The sequence below is a fragment of the Pan troglodytes genome, chromosome 14 (assembly GCF_028858775.2).
Source record: "Pan troglodytes isolate AG18354 chromosome 14, NHGRI_mPanTro3-v2.0_pri, whole genome shotgun sequence".
Classification (NCBI taxonomy): Eukaryota; Metazoa; Chordata; class Mammalia; order Primates; family Hominidae; genus Pan; species Pan troglodytes.
Window position 1 is genome coordinate 17,644,102 of NC_072412.2, and position 18,432 is coordinate 17,662,533.

Below are 18,432 nucleotides of genomic sequence, written 5' to 3' on the forward strand. Positions count from 1 at the left end.
TAGACTAAGAAACAGAATAGAGAACCCAGAAATAAGACCACACACCTACAACTATCTGATATTTGACAAACCTGACAAAAACAAGCAATGGAAAATGAATTCTCCATTCAATAAATGGTGTTGGGATAACTGGCTAGCCATTGTCTTAGTAGCCTAGACAACTGCCTTGTCTAGGGAGATGGCAGCAGAGATGAAGAGACATAAATTAAGTCAATATATATTTTTAAAATAGGAGGACTATTTAGTGGATTGTATGGAGTAGTGGATGAGAAAAAAGGGGAATCAAAATTGTGAATGTATTAATAGTTAACTATTTATTCGACTGCATCCATTTTTCCTCTCATTCTACCTCCAATTTCTTCTCTTTGTACCTCTGATTCATCTTCCTTCTTTGATGGCAAGGCCTCTAAAGTGAGTCACCTAAACTGCAGTCTGAGGAGGAGTCAAGGGTACTGCAAATGTGAGAGCCATATTCAGATACTGGCATGTGGAACAAGTTGAAGAATGGCTAATCTGACGTGCTGTATTTATCCAGAAATTTTAACTAGGCTCCTTGAGTAAGGCTTTGAGGGCACAGTTCAGGACTTAGCTGATTCCCCCCAGATGAGCTCTTCTACCAGAAATTCCCCAGTAGAGGTTATTTATTCTCCAGCTTTAGGGCTTTTATTAGATGAAATGTCTTACTTCATGCTTTAATTTTATGGTTCTATTTTTAACAATTTCCTGAACAGTACATTCTACTATGTCTCAAAATAAACAATTTGTTATATTTTTATAAATCTGGACAAAGTCTGCCTTGTTTATTAACGTGTTTTTTAAAAATTCAGTAGATAACTATTAAGTCATTTACTTCTCAGTTAATTTATAGAAGACAGCATTTCCATTACTATCTTTTGAATAGGTAAGAGATGAAGGACAAAATACTTCAGACTTTTAAACTATGTTTATTTTATTTAAAATCATTGCTGTGAAAAAAAAACAAAAAACAAAAAATAAGACATTGACCTATTGAACATAGTGTATTTATTATTTTTCCCTTTATGCAATCTTGGCATATTCTTCAATTCAAAATAAGAAACCCCAAAAGTATATAATACTTCTTTGGAAAAATATGCAAAGGCCAACACATACAAAGGACAATGCTAGCTACAGAAATGCATCAAAGACTAATAATAATTGACAAAAATCCAGTATTTTAACAATAATTAATACTAGGTAAATTGATACATCCTATTACAGTATGAAATTCTGCCATTTAATTTCAAGTAAGAACCCTTATTTCCATTCTAGTACCTGCTGTCTTATGCATGTTTAACACAACAGCAACAATAATATAAGTAGTTAGTATATATTAAAGCATTAATGAACACCAAGCATTGTTAAATATATTACATGTATTTTTGCTTAATTTTCACAACATTACTAATGGTTAAATATTATTACATTTTGTAGGTAAAAAAACTGAGGCTTAGAAACATTGAAAAAAACTTGCTCAACGTTGCAAAACAAGAAATTTGTGACACTGGAATTGACATCTACAAGGGACTGATGTAACTAATTGCTGGATACATGTCCCTCAAAGACACAGAAACAGATCTTGTATTCTAGTGGATCTCCGGCACCCAGTGAGGGCCTGAAACAGAGTACATGTCCAACAAATAATTATTGAAGTAAAGATTGACATTTCAGGAGCAGAGATTAATATTCAAAAACAAAGATGAGAATTTTGGCAGAAAAGTCAAAATGAGGTAAAAGTACATTTCCACCTTAACCTTTTTTTTATTTGCTTAGCTGACATAAGGAAGAGTTTATAATTTGTTTTTTTTTTAATTTTATTATTATTATACTTTAAGTTTTAGGGTACATGTGCACAATGTGCAGGTTTGTTACATATGTATACATGTGCCATGCTGGTGTGCTGCACCCATTAACTCCTCATTTAGCATTAGGTATATCTCCTAATGCTATCCCTCCCCCCTCCCCCACCCCACAACAGTCCCCAGAGTGTGATGTTCCCCTTCCTGTGTCCATGTGTTCTCATTGTTCAGTTCCCACCTATGAGTGAGAATATGCAGTGTTTGGTTTTTTGTCCTTGCGATAGTTTACTGAGAATGATGATTTCCAATTTCATCCATGTCCATACAAAGGACATGAACTCATCATTTTTTATGGCTGCGTAGTATTCCATGGTGTATATGTGCCACATTTTCTTAATCCAGTCTATCATTGTTGGACATTTGGGTTGGTTCCAAGTCTTTGCTATTGTGAATAGTGCCGCAATAAACATGTGTGTGCATGTGTCTTTATAGCAGCATGATTTATAGTCCTTTGGGTATATACCCAGTAATGGGATGGCTGGGTCAAATGCTATTTCTAGTTCTATATCCCTGAGGAATCACCACACTGACTTCCACAATGGTTGAACTAGTTTACAGTCCCACCAACAGTGTAAAAGTGTTCCTATTTCTCCACATCCTCTCCAGCATCTGTTGTTTCCTGACTTTTTAATGATTGCCATTCTAACTGGTGTGACCTGGTATCTCATTGTGGTTTTGATTTGCATTTCTCTGATGGCCAGTGATGGTGAGCATTTTTTCATGTGTTTTTTGGCTGCATAAATGTCTTCTTTTGAGAAGTGTCTGTTCATGTCCTTCGCCCACTTTTTGATGGGGTTGTTTGTTTTTTTCTTGTAAATTTGTTTGAGTTCATTGTAGATTCTGGATATTAGTCCTTTGTCAGATGAGTAGGTTGCAAAAATTTTCTCCATTTTGTAGGTTGCCTGTTCACTCTGATGGTAGTTTCTTTTGCTGTGCAGAAGCTCTTTAGTTTAATTAGATCCCAGAAACCAATGAGAGCAGAGACACAACATACCAGAATCTCTGGGACACATTCAAAGCAGTGTGTAGAGGGAAATTTATAGTACTAAATGCCCACAAGAGAAAGCAGGAAAGATCCAAAATTGACACCCTAACATCATAATTAAAAGAATTAGAAAAGCAAGAGCAAATACATTCAAAAGCTAGCAGAAGGCAAGAAATAACTAAAATCAGAGCAGAACTGAAGGAAATAGAGACACAAAAAGCCCTTCAAAAAATTAATGAAACCAGGAGCTGGTTTTTTGAAGGATCAACAAAATTGATAGACCACTAGCAAGACTAATAAGAAAAGAGAGAAGAATCAAATAGACGCAATACAAAATGATGAAGGGGATATCACCACTGATCCCACAGAAATACAAACTACCATCAGAGACTGCTACAAACACCTCTACGCAAATAAACTAGACAATCTAGAATAAATGGATAAATTCCTCAACACAAACACCCCCCCAAGACTAAACCAGGAAGATGTTGAATCTCTGAATAGACCAATAACAGGCTCTGAAATTGTGGCATTAATCAATAGCTTACCAACCAAAAAGAGTCCAGGACCAGATGGATTCACAGCTGAATTCTACCAGAGGTACAAGGAGGAACTGGTACCATTCCTTCTCAAACTATTCCAATCAATAGAAAAAGAGGGAATCTTCCCTAACTCATTTTATGAGGCCAGCATCATCCTGATACCAAAGTCTGGCAGAGACACATCCAAAAAAGGGAATTTTAGATCAATATCCTTGATGAACATTGATGCAAAAATCCTCAATAAAATACTGGCAAAACGAATCCAGCAGCACATCAAACAGCTTATCCACCATGATCAAGTGGGCTTCATCCCTGGAATGCAAGGCTGGTTCAATATACACAAATCAATAAATGTAATCCAGCATATAAACAGAACCAAAGACAAAAACCACATGATTATGTCAATAGATGCAGAAAAGGCCTTCGACAAAATTCAACAATGCTTCATGCTAAAAACTCTCAATAAATTAGGTATTGATGGGACGTATCTCAAAATAATAAGAGCTATCTATGACAAACCCACAGCCAATATCATACTGAATGGGCAAAAACTGGAAGCATTCCCTTTGAAAACTGGCACAAGACAGGGATGCCCTCTCTTACCACTCCTATTCAGCATAGTGTTGGAAGTTCTGGCCAGGGCAATTAGGCAGGAGAAGGAAATAAAGGGTATTCAATTAGGAAAAGAGGAAGTCAAGTTGTCCCTGTTTGCAGATGACATGATTGTATATCTAGAAAACCCCATTGTCTCAGAACAAAATCTTCTTAAGCTGATAAGCAACTTCAGTAAAGTCTCAGGATACAAAATCAATGTACAAAATTCACAAGCATTCTTATACACCAATAACACACAGAGAGCCAAATCATGAGTGAACTCCCATTCACAATTGCTTCAAAGAGAATAAAATATCTGGGAATCCAACTTACAAGGGACGTGAAGGACCTCTTCAAGGAGAACTACAAACCACTGCTCAAGGAAATAAAAGAGGATACAAACAAATGGAAGAACATTCCATGCTCATGGGTAGGAAGAATCAATATCGTGAAAATGGCCATACTGCCCAAGGTAATTTATAGATTCAATGCCATCCCCATCAAGCTACCAATGACTTTCTTCACAGAATTGGAAAAAACTACTTTAAAGTTCATATGGAACCAAAAAAGAGCCCGCATCACCCAGTCAATCCTAAGCCAAAAGAACAAAGCTGGAGGCATCATGCTACCTGACTTCAAACAATACTACAAGGCTACAGTCACCAAAACAGCATGGTAGTGGTACCAAAACAGAGATATAGATCAATGGAACAGAACACAGCCCTCAGAAATAACGCCGCATATCTACAACTATCTGATCTTTGACAAACCTGAGAAAAATAAGCAATGAGGAAAGGATTCCCTATTTAATAAATGGTGCTGGGAAAACTGGCTAGCCATATGTAGAAAGCTGAAACTGGATCCCTTCCTTACACCTTATACAAAAATCAATTCAAGATGGATTAAAGACTTAAACGTTCGACCTGAAACCATAAAAACCCTAGAAGAAAACCTAGGCATCACCATTCAGGACATAGGCATGGGCAAGGACTTTATGTCTATAATTTGTTAAAATGAACTAGTGTTTCAAATTTAAAATGTGGTTTTCTATCTAGCTCCAACACTACATTTCTTCATAACCTTCTGCACATTATTTAATGTTAAATATTTGGATTGGAGGTTGTGTTGAAGCATGTTTTACAATTATCTTGGACTTTTAATTGGCAAAACTATTAATGCCATTTCTTTCTTTGCAAGGCAAAGTCATGTTTTTCTTATGCTACTCGCTGTTCAAATCTATGATGACTGATTGCTTCCGGAACTCTTTTTATATACGTCAGTCATTTTAAGTAGACACATTTTTATCAGTATATCAAAATACCATGCAGTCTAACCTAGTTTTGTCACCCCAACCATATTAGTAATGAAAAACTGGAAAACGTTCTATTCGTTTTTCTGTCATATGTCTTAACAAGCTGCAGTCTTAGAGACATGCTAAAACTAGAATATCGAATTTAACCTGCTAGTGACTTTTTTTGAAAGAAGTTATTCTTCAAAGGCATACTACTTTAATATAAGATGTATTTTGGGAAGAAGTTTTAGGGAAATAGAAAGGACATTTTTAGAACCCATTCTGTATTACTTTCCATAAAGCAGTCATGACAAATATTTAATTTACCTTTTACAATATTTTTAGAGATGAAAAAGGGAGAGAGGTAAAGTGAATCCCCAGGGATAATACAACTAGGAAATGACAGAATCAAGATTTAATTCCAGGGTCCATGTTTGTCTACAGAAATGTCTTTGCCCCTTACAGTGATTCAGCCTTAAATCTGTCCTGTGAATTCTCTGGCCCTTCAATACTTCAGCTGTTAGGAAATTGGACTGGCTGGCTGATTTCCAAAGACTCTCTTGTAATAAAAAATCTATTTAACATGATCAATAATATACCAAATTAGGGAGAATCATGCTATGTATTTCTTAAATTCTTTTTTCCTTTCTTTCCATAGGTTATATTATGTTGAAAATTAGACACAAAGCTTCTTCTAAGACTAATAATATGCTGCAATATTTATTTTGGAAATGAAAAACTTATGATTAATTTAATAGCTAATATTTTTCCCAAATATTGAGTCTTGGTAGTAAATAAATTCATCATACTTATAATTTTCAGCCCGATTTTGAAAGCCAGTCAGATTTGAGTAGTTTACTGTCTATGATTTAAACTTTACAAATTATTATTTGATTATTTACTATATTAATTATGAAGTGTGATAGTGGTATAAACACCTATTAAGAAACTGTATTGTTAAATTTCTGAATCTTTGCACTGTTCTCTTATTTTCAGAGTTGACACAGAACTCAAACAACTGAACCCCTTAAATCAAGATTGTTGAACATTAACTAAAAGAATCTCTTCACAGTATAAATTTTCCCATAAAACTATTTCCAGTGTTATACTTGTTTTGTCCTACACTGCTAATTATACTTCTAAATTAATCTAAACACCATCAGAGTACCACAAGGCTGTACAGAATGGGAGTATTCTGGATTAGAAAACAGGAGATTCATATTTTATCTCAGGTTTCTTTAATTAGTCTTAATCCAAGGTATGTTTGTAGGATCCAGAGGTCTATGAAGTCCTGAATTTATGTTCACAATTTTGATGATATGTTCATTTTTCTATGAAAATCACCTTTACATTTCACCAGATTATCAAATAGACCCATAACTCAAAAGGTTTGTAAACACTGCGCTAACTTTTCGTCAAGATGTCGCACATTTCTTACCCCTGACTTCTTTTCATAAATTTAAACTAAATTATTTGAAAGGTAAATTCTAAGTTTAATTTTTTGATTGCTCTAAGAACATAACTGTTGATATTATATCTCACAAAGGAGATCGCTATTGATTGCATGAAGTATCACGGAGCAGTTTTCCCAAGACTGAAATACTGAATATTCAGTTTCTTCTTCATTGCTGTCTTCACTTCCTGGTTTCTCAAAGTATAGATAAGTGGATTCAGAAAGGGAGTGAAGATGGTATAGAAAACAGAGAGAATTTTGTCTACCAGGAAGTTTGTGGAAGGCCACACATAAATGAAAATACAGGGCCCAAAGAACATTAACACAACAATAAAATGTGCTGTACAGGTAGAAAGAGCCTTGGAGGATCCTGTGGAGTAGTCCCTGACAATATTAAGAACAATGATGTAGGAGGTGAGCAAAAGCAGAAAACTTATAAGAGCAATCACACCACTGGTTGAAATCATGGAGGTCCCAAGAACATAAATATCTATACAAGCTAACTGGATGACCAAAGGAAGATCACAGAAAAAACTGTCTACAACATTGGGAACACAGAAGGGCAAATAGAGGGAAAAACTAATTGGCTCATTGTATGTAGAAAGCCCACTGTCCAACAAGAAACTGCCACAAGCTCAACACACACTCTTTGGCTCATAATTGTTGAATAGTGGAGAGGTTTACATATGGCAATATACCTGTTAAAAGACATGGAGATCAGCAGCACAATCTCAGTCCCATTGAAGAGGTGTAAAAAAAAGAGAAATGCAGCCTTCAAAAGAGATGGTCTTACGCAGAGCAAAAAAGTCCATAATCATCTTTGGTGTGGCAAAGGAGGACAGGCACATGTCAGTGAGACAGGTTGCTGAGCAGGAAGTACATGCGAGAGTGAAGGTGTGAGGTGGATAGGACAGTGAGCAAAATCAGGTAGTTGCCCAACATGGTCATTAAATAGAAGACAGAAAACACCACAAAAAAGAATATCTGGAGTTCAGGAGAATCAGTAAGTCCAAGTAACAGGAATTCAGATACTCTGGAATAGTTGAACCCCTCCATTCATCTGCAGACTCGGCTTTATAATTGTAAAAGGAACAAAATTACAGAGTTTGAAAATGTGATATTTCTACAACCACATATTAACTTATCATTCGCTTAAAGATTGATTACTAGAATCCAACTAAAAATTCTCAGGGTAAACATTTTTTGGGGGAATCACTTAACAGTTGCTACCAGATATAATCTGAAAAGTTTAACCTCTTGGTTTTGACTAGCATTAGTACACATTGAGCTGTAGTCATCACATGCCCATACAATTATACACCTATCTGAATACTACTTAACGAGTTATGTAATACACATTTATTGAGGCAGATTACATTACATTTGTGTGCTCTACTGAATAAGGCATGTAAATAAAACTAAAAATAAAATAAGTGTTGAACTCTCAAAGGTTTCTCTTACACACAAAAATGTGAATATTTTGAGTCAACTATTGTTAAACACTAGACTTAACTAAGACTTTAATGATTTCAGAAGATCCATTTAATATCTTATGAGGGTGATAAATTATTTAATTTTTAATTTCTTAATTCCATAAGACAACTGATAACCAAAAGGCATTCTTGTAACCTACAAGAGTTATTCTCCACTTTTGGTAATTTATTATTTCATAGAAACATGTTTTAAAAAGAGAATCTCCCTCATTTAATTCTCTTCATTCTACCCAAAGCTATATTTTAAACTAGAAAAAACAAACAAAAAAGATACATTAAGAACTCAGAATTATTTTTCAAAATTAATTTTTTCATTTACAGTGCTTCCCAAGTTCTAGAAATTTTATTTCCTATGGAATATCAATGTCTTTACCAAACAGTCAAAAGTGTGGTACAAAACAAGTGAAACTTAGTCCTAGTAAATGAAAGCTAATTTTGTGACCAGGTAGGGTTTACTTTGCCAGCCACCTAATGAAATTTAAGCCTTTGACTACAGAAATTTTAGCTGCGTAACTGGAAATTTGTCCAGGTTACTGGAAAATTTGATGAGACCAAAATTAATTAAGTAAAAAAATATAGTGTTAGATCAGGCATTTATAAATCTATATGCATCTAAATCTTTTTTTTAGTTAAATTGCTTTTTCCACATGTAAAACTACATGAATTCCCTTGTTATATTACACATTTGAATATTTCACTTTATATATTTGAATATTTATCTAGTTTTGATAATAATTTAATTATAATAGATAATGCAATTTTATCTAATCCTGTATTCTAACTTATCCGTCTTTGAAAATGCAATATTTCATTCCTTCATCAATAAAAGTTTACAAGGTACACTAAAAAAGATTTCATTATGTCAGTGAAACACGGTGGACGAATGTCAAAAATTTTAAAATATCAGTATACTAATATTTAAGTTATAGTCAATATTAATATGCTTAGAAAAGAATAAAATCATTGTTACAAACTCAAAGAATGAACAAATGGAAAAAGAGTCAAAAATGGGCCAGGCACAGTGGCTCATGCCTGTAATCTAACATTGTGGGAGGCTGAGGCAGGCGGATGGTTTGAGCGCAGGAGTTCAAGACCAGCCTGGTCAACAATGGTGAAACCCTTTCTCTACTAAAAATACAAAAATTAGCCATGTGTGGTGGTGGACACCTGTAATCCCGGCACCTGTAATCCCAGCTACCTGGGAGGCTGAGGCAGGAGAATTGCTTGAACCCAGGAGACGGAGATTGCAGTGAGCAGAGATCACACCACTCACTCCAACCTGGGAGACAGAGCAAGACTCCATCTCAAAAATAAAAATACAAATAAATGTTACCCTCAGCAATATTTTTCCTTTAGATGACCTCATGTTTTCCCATGTGGAGGAAAATCTGGTTACATCTCCATTTATTTGCACATATTTAAATTGTTTTGTCAATATTGAAAAATTATTTTGGCCGGGTGCAGTGGCTCACACCTATAATCCCAGCACTTTGAGAGGCCGAGGTGGGTGGATCATGAGGTCAGGAGTTCAAGACCATCCTGGCCAACATAGTGAAATCCCATCTCTACTGAAAATAAAAAAATTTGCTGGGAGTGGTGGCGCATGCCTATATTCCCAGCTACTTGGGAGGCTGAGGCAGGAGAGTTGTTTGAACCTGGGAGGCAGAAGTTGCAGTGAGCTGAGATGGTGCCATTGCACTCCAGCCTGGATGACAGAGCTAGACTCCATCTCAAAAAAAAAAAAAAATTATTTTTAAATTTTGTCATGGAATGATATTTGAGAATTCTTAAAAGGAGTCTATTGCCCGGTAGTTAAGAGTAGTTACGGTATTCTTGACTTCACTTATGTCTCAGTAGCCTAAGATTTGACCTCTACTTGTGAGAATTATATTAGATGGTCTATGTAAAGCTTGAAGCATATTTTCTGGGCAAAATTTAAGGAATTTTCTAGGTTTCAAAATCCAAATTTAACAATGCTGTTCAGAAATAATCAGTGTGTTTTATTATTAATAACATATGCAATAAAAATTCTAATCTATTTAACTTCAGGGATTTAGAAAAAGACCATGTACTACCAAAATAATTTCATCTGTTTGAAATTGCATTTTTCATATGAAAATGGCACAAGTTCCTTTTATATTAAATGCATTGAAAACCCTCAGCTTCACACATTTGAATATTTCTATTTTACTGACAATTTATTTACTATTGGGAACTACTCATATTGATTTAAACATATACATAAGTTTATATTTACATTTTTTTCTCCTTTTCATCACTAGAATGTTTTAATTCCTATTTAATGGAACCATTCATTTTTATGTCTTTAAGTTATATATAATTTTTTCTTTACTATTCCTCCATTGTTTCTGTTTTATGTAATTATTAAATAAATGTCAATTGTTTTGCTATCTGAAGAATGCAAACCACAACTGCTTCTGAAGACCCTATCATATCTAGCTTTTAACCTACGAGTTATGCACCTAGCATCAAAAACACCATTTCCTCCGAGATTCACAAGCCTACTGAAATCACCATAGTTCTTTAGTAAGCATCAGAAGCCTGTAGTATGGATGTATATTTTTCTCCTGTCTTTATTATAAAACCCCTTAGAAAGCAGTGACATTTACTAGATCAAGGATTAAACACTATAATCTACTTGCAGTGGGAGTCATTAAAATGTTGACCCAACTTTTCACAGAGTTGCAACAAGAAATGTGAAGTGTGTCTTTGCTATTTAAAGTGGGAATGCACACCTGTGATGTAGCAATGTTCATTGGAGAAAAGCACAACTGGGACTGGCCTAGGAGAAGAAAACATTGAAGCAGTCAATTACAGAGCATATGGGGAACAAAAATTACTTCTTTAGTTATGGAAATATTCCCATATTTATGACCCAGTTTTCAAAATACAACAATTGGAAAATTATTCTTTTAGGCTAAGGCAATTTGTCTCCAGCAAATACTTGCTTACTGGAAGTTGCGTATTAAAGGAGGTATCATGCATTAAAGTTTCTGACAATACATTAAAAATTAGCACAAACTAATACTGATAGCTGTTTCGAGGGATAGGTGAATCATAGAAAGGAGGGGGACGTTGGAAAGTCCAACATAGCCAGGAGGAGAGAAGAGAGGTAGTATGGAGTACCTTAGACGAATAGTGTAAAAATTAAATTATAGAAATAAACTTTAAACATTCAGTTCAATGCTTACTACAAGGAAAGTACTTAATAAAATATAGTAGAAATAATAGCAGGGATGTTTGTAATAATTATCATTATTTTTGAAGTGTTCATAATGGATTATCCAGGAAGACACAGATGTGGATACACAACCCAAAACCATAAGCCAAGGGTCTTGCCATATTTACCTGCAGGTCAATCATTTATCTGTGGCTTGCTCTCTAAGCACGACTTGTTTCCCAAATACCTCAAAGACTGAACTCTTCACAACTGTCATATCCATCCTACATTCCCCACAGGTCTGGCAATAGACCCCAAGAAAATCTTCCCTAGCTGACCACATTTCTAGCACTCTTTGAAATAAGGAAACAAGTTTAGTTTTAAGATGTTTTTTCTTCTACGAAGAAAAAGGAAACGACTTTTTAAAAACTTAACAAAACTGGTATAAAGATTTAATAGTTTTCTAGTTGTCCCTTGGTATCCATAGAAGATTGGTTCCAGGACCCCCGCTGATACCAAAAACCATGGATGCTCAAATCCCTGAGTTAAAATGGCATGATATTTGTATACAATCTAAACACATCCTCCCATATACTTTAAATCATCTTAGATTACTTATGATGCCTAATGCAATATAAATGCTATGTAACTAGTTGTTATACTGTATCACTTTCTGAATTTGTATTATTTGTATTGTTTTTTATTAATATTTTGGATCCGCTATTGGTTGAATCCAAGAATATGGAACCCACAGAAAAAGAGGGCTAGCTGTAAATCTAAAATATGTATCCAATTGTAAGACAAAAAATAAGGATATATAGTAATTATTAGAGTAATCCTGGAAAACTGTATAAATCCTGGAAAACAGGTATAATTATTATTAGAGTAATACTGGAAAAGGCAAGAGAATAAACAGAAAAAGAATAGAAATAAAAATAATTCAGAAAGAGAGAGCATGAAGGAGTTTTTTGGTATTAGTAACCTGTTCTATATCTTGGTTGTGGTGCTGATTACATAATCTATATATATGCTAAAATTAATGGATTGTTTACCAGAACAAAGAAAAGGTCCATTTTACTTTAAGATAATTTTATAAAGTAGAATTTTAAAAAGTAAACCCAGATAATTCAGTACAAGGGAAAATTTCAAAATGAGAAAATAAATTCAATAACCTTCTTATAAATTATTCAACAATTAAATATATTGAACTTAAATATATTGAACTTAAATATATTTAATTGTTAAATAAATATATTTAACATTATATTAAATATGTAATATATTAAAATGTAATATGTTAAAATGTAGCCAAAAAGAACCTATTCAGATGAACAATAGGCTATATAAAGTAAATAGGAATAATCTTAAACAGAAATGTGTTGTTTATAAATGACAAAAACTATACTATTCTAAAAAAAGAAAAAAGTTGACAAATAAATTTAAATACTTATTATGGTATTGGAGAAAAATGCAACATCGTTCAACACATACATTTTCCCTCCTATAAAATGAAATTCAATAAACCATGAGATATTTTTGAGTTCACAAAATAATTTTCAAAATTTGTCTGAAGGAAAATCAGATTAAAGTAGTCAAGAATTAGAAATATTATTTCATTTTGTTTGTTTGCTTTATGTTTTGGTTTTAGCTTTTTTTATCGTACAAATTTATGGGATACGTGTGGAATTTTGTTACGTGTATGTAATGCATAGTGATTAAGTCAGGATATTTAGGGTGTTCGTCACTCCAGTACAATACTTTTTAAAGTATAGTTATCCTACTCTGCTATCAAACATTCCATTTATTCCTCCTATCTTATCCTTTAGTGCACTTCTCTTTATTCTTTCCCCTGCCCTTTCCACTCACTCTTCCCAGTCTCTGTGATCTATTTTTCCACTTTCTACCTCCATGTGATGAAATTTTTTTAGCTCCTGCATATAAGTGAGAACATGGGATAGTTACCATTTTGTGCCTGGTTTATTTCACACCGGTTTTATCCATGTTGCTGCAAATGACATTATTTCATTCTTTTTTATGGCTGAATAATATTCCATTGTGTATATACACCACATTTTTTGTTGGTTTGTTTTGTTTGCTGTTTTATTTTTTCATGATTTTTATTGGAGGATATCTTCATGAAATATTCTGTATTTTGTATGTTACTGGCTTGATAATAGATCATGCTCGGAAATTATTTCAGAGCTTCATCACCTCTTCCAAGCACCACTTGGGACCTGAGTACCCCAAACATTGCTGGGTACACCTGCACATCATGCTACTGCCCCTGCACACCAGCACATCCCTGGCTGCTGAGCCGTCCACCTTGCCATCTTCACTGGTCAACAGTTCTGCATGCAGTTTGAAGAGCTTTGCAAAATCCCTCACCAACTTCACAAACCCTGAGTCTTTTTACTATCACCTTCATAAGCCCAAACCCCCACTTAGGTTGGTCTCATATCTTTGCATTGTGAAAAGTACTGCAATAAACACGCGAGTGCAGGTATCCCCTTGGTATATTGATTTTTTTCCCCTTTGAGTAAATACCCAGTAGTAAAATTGCTGTTTCCAATGGTAATTCTATTTTTACTTTTGTGAGGAATTGCCATAATGTTGTCCACAGTTGCTATACTGGTTTACATTCCCACCAACAGTGTAGAAGAGTTCCTTTTTCAATCTGTTATATTTTGTTTTGCTTTGTTTTTGTTTTTAGTAATAGTCATTATGACTAGGGGAAAATAATATTTCATTGTGGTTTTGATTTGCATTTATATAATGATTAGTGATGTTGAGCATTTTTTCATATATCTTTTGGCCTTTTGTATGTCTTGAGAAATGTCTATTTATATCCTTTGGCCACTTTCCAGTGGAATTTTTTTTTCCTGTTGAGTTGTTTGGGTTTTTGGTAAATTCTAGGTATTAGTCCACTATTAGATGAACAGTTTGCAAATATTTTCTTCCATTCAGGAGGTTGTCTCTTCACTCTGCTGATTATTTCTTCTGCTGCTCAGAAGCTTTCTAAGTTAATTAAGTCCCATTTGTCTATTTTTATTTGTGTTGCTTGTGGCTTTTGAGGTGTTAGTCATAAATTCTTTGCCTAGACAAAAGTCCAGGAAATTTTTCCCTAGGTTTTCTTCAAGTATTTTTATAGTTTCAGGTCTTCTGTTTAAGTTTTTAATCTACTTTGAGTTGATTCTTGTACATAGTGAGACAGTGGTCCAGTTTCATTCTTCTGGATGTGGCTATCCAATTTTCCCAGCACCATTTATTGAAGAGTGTGTCCTTTCCCCAGTGTCAGCTTTGTTGAAGATCAAATCTGCAAACAAATTATAAAACTGTAATATCTAAGTAATATTGGAGAAGCACAGAAAACAACTGACAATATAAGGGACTTGAGAACAATGAATTATATATAGACCAAGTATATATAAGACCTTACAACATTATAATGTGAATATGTTAACCTGAATTGCCAAAAGGGACTTTGTAGATGGATTTAAGGTTGCTAATCAGCTTGCCTTCCAAATGCTACCGGAGGTACAAAGAGGAGCTGGTACCATTCCTTCAGAAACTATTACAAACAATAGAAAAAGAGGGACTCCTCCCTAACTCATTTTATGAGGCCAGCATCATCCTGATACCAAAACCTGGCAGAGACACACATAAAAAAGAAAATTTCAAGCCAATATCCCTGATGAACATCAATGCAAAAATCCTCAATAAAATACTGGCAAACCGATTCCAGCAGCACATCAAAAAGCTTATCCACCATGATCAAGTTGGCTTCATCCCTGGGATGCAAGGCTGGTTCAACATACCCAATCAGTAAACATAATCCATCACATAAACAGAACCAATGACAAACATCACATGATTATCTCAATAGATGCAGAAAAGGCCTTCGATAAAATTCACCCCTTCATGCTAAAAACTCTAAATAAACTAGGTATTGATGGAACGTATCTGAAAATAATAAGAGCTATTTATGACACACCCACAGCCAATATCATACCGAATGGGCAAAAGCTGCAAGCATTCTGTTTGAAAACCAGCACAAGACAAGGATGCCCTTTCTCACCATTCTTATTCAACACAGCATTGGAAGTTCTGGCCAGGGCAATCAGGGAAGAGAAAGAAATAAAGCGTATTCAAATAGGAAGAGAGGGAGGTAAATTGTCAAAGTTTGCAGATGACATGATTGTATATTTAGAAAACCCCATCATCTTAGCCCAAAATCTCCTTAAGCTGATAAGCAACCTCAGCAAAGTCTCGGGATACAAAATCAATGTGCAAAAATTACAAACATTCCTATACACCATTAATAGATAAACAGCCAAATCATGAGTGAACTCCCATTCACAACTGCTACAAAGAGAATAAAATACCTAGGAATACAACTAACAAGGGATATGAAGGACCTCTTCAAGGAGAATTACAAACCACTGCTCAAGGAAAAAGAGAGGACACAAACAAATGGAAAAATGCTCTGTGCTCATGGATAGGAAGAATCAATATCATGAAAATGGCCATACTGCCCAAAGTAATTTACAGATTCAATGCTATCCCCATCAAGCTACCATTGACTTTCTTCACCGAATTAGAAAAAACAACTTTAAATTTCATATGGAACCAAAAAAGAGCCTGTATAGCTAAGACAATCCTAAGCAAAAAGAACAAATCTGGAGGCATCACACTACCTGACTTCAAACTATACTACAAGGCCGCAGTAACCAAAACAGCATGGTACTGGTACCAAAACAGATATATAGACCAATGGAACAGAAAAGAGGCCTTAGAAATAATGCCACACATCTACAACCATCTGATCTTTAACAAGCCTGACAAAAGCAAGCAATGGGAAAAGGATTCCCTATTTAATAAATGATGTTGTGAAAACTGGCTAGACATATGCAGAAAACTGAAACTGAACCCCTTCCTTACACCTTATACAAAATTAACTCAAGATGGATTAGAGGCTTAAACGGAAAACCTAAAACCATAAAAACCCTAGAAGAAAACCTAGGCAATACCACTCAGGACATAGGCATGGGCAAAGACTTCATGACTAAAACACCAAAACCAATGGCAACAAAAGCCAAAATTGACAAATGGGATCTAATTAAACCAAAGAGCTTCTGCACAGAAAAAAAAAAAACAACTCTCATCAGAGTGGACAGTCAACCTACAGAATGAGAGGAAAATTTTACAATCTATCCATCTGACAAAGGGCTAATATCTAGAATCTACAGGGAACTTAAACAAATTTACAGGAAAAAAACAACCCCATCAAAAAGTGAACAAAGGATATGAACAGACACTTCTCAAAAGAAGACATTTATGCAGCCGACAAACATATGAAAAAAAAGCTCATCATCACTGGTCATTAGAGAAATGCAAATCAAAACCACAATGAGATACCATCTCATGCCAGTTAGAATGGTGATCATTAAAAGGTCAGGAAACAACAGATGCTGGAGAGGATGTGGAGAAATAGGAACCCTTTTACACTGTTGGTGGGAGGGTAAATTAGTTCAACCATTGTGGAAGACAGTGTAGCGATTCCTCAAGGATGTAGAACCAGAAATACCATTTGACCCAGCAATCCCATTACTGGGTATATACCCAAAGAATTATATATCATTCTACTATAAAGACACATGCACATGTATGTTTACTGCAGCACTGTTCACAATAGCAAAGACTTTGAACCAACCCAAATGCCCATCAATCATAGACTGGATAAAGAAAATGGGTCACATATACATTATGGAATACTATGCAGTCATAAAAAAGGATGAGTTCATGTCATTTGCAGGGACATGGATGAAGCTGGAAACCATCATTCTCAGCAAACTAACAGAGGAACAGAAAACCAAACACCACATGTTCTCACTCTTAAGTGGGAGTTGAACAATGACAACACAGGGACACAGGGAGGGGAACATCCCACACGGGGGCCTGTCACAGGGTCGGGGGGCTAGGGGAAGGATAGCATTAGGAGAAATACCTAATGTAGGTGACAGGTTGATGGGTGCAGCAAACCACCATGGCACATATTTACCTATGTAACAAACCTGCATATTCTACACATGTATCCCAGAACTTAAAGTATAATTTTTAAAAAAGACTTCACCAATATTATTTATTTTTCCTGTTGCCTCAGGTTCCAACGTGGCTCAACATGGCAGTTCCTGATCCTGACTTTGCTTAAAATTTGGTACTTTATCACAAATTTTAAAATTAATTTTGATTTCTCAAAATATTGATTAAAATGTTTGTCTCTACTATTGAGTTTTTGGGCACGCCTTTAAATTTTGCATGCAAGATAAGCACCTTACTCAGTTGTAGGATGTTGACGGTGATAAGGGTATTAGCAAAGGAAATATTGAAAAGCTCATGAATACTGTTGCATAATTCTTCTTAGAGAAAATAGTTTCTTGGTATAGGATAGAACAATTGCTAGAGGGAAGGTGACCTCCTACATAGCATGAAAAGATGTGTCATGATCTTGGTATTTGTAATTTGTTCCCTTTCACTCTGCTCAACTAAAACAAGGATGACAAACATTTTTCCATTAAAGATTATTAATTTTAAAACTTAATTGAGTCAGAAAAAATAAATGCAAATTAATTTTATTTTATTTTATAATTATTTTAATCTTTTGCTTTAAAGAAAACACTGAGTTTATGGGTCACTTTACAAGTGAAATAAGAACACAGATTTGGGGGTAATAAACATAATTTAGCACCAAATATATTTGTTCTAATTTATTTCACAGTTCAAAAACAAAGTGTAAGAGTAGAAAAAGGAAAGAAAGAAGAAAGGAGAGAGAGAGAAGTACAGAAAAAGTTACAATAATCAAAATAAAAATCAAGAGAAAAGGGAAAAGAAAGACTAGCAGAGGCATAAATGGAAAGATAGTCGTATGACTTAAAAAAAAAAAAGGTGAAGAGACAGAGAGATACTAGTCCACGAGGAGAGCAAGACCATCCAGAGGCAGAACTCCTTATCCAAGGAAT

The 18,432-nt window shown here is 34.7% G+C and overlaps 1 long non-coding RNA gene across 1 annotated transcript in view; it reads left to right on the forward strand.

Moving 5' to 3' along the window:
* The window catches only part of LOC112205578 (uncharacterized), an 81,349-nt gene extending 63,649 nt beyond the window's left edge, over positions 1-17,700 (forward strand). The window contains exons 4-5 of the long non-coding RNA XR_008538629.2: positions 1,453-1,748; positions 17,577-17,700. This is a non-coding gene — a long non-coding RNA (uncharacterized LOC112205578). The remainder of the gene's footprint in view (positions 1-1,452; positions 1,749-17,576) is intronic.
* Positions 17,701-18,432: the final 732 nt, after the last annotated feature.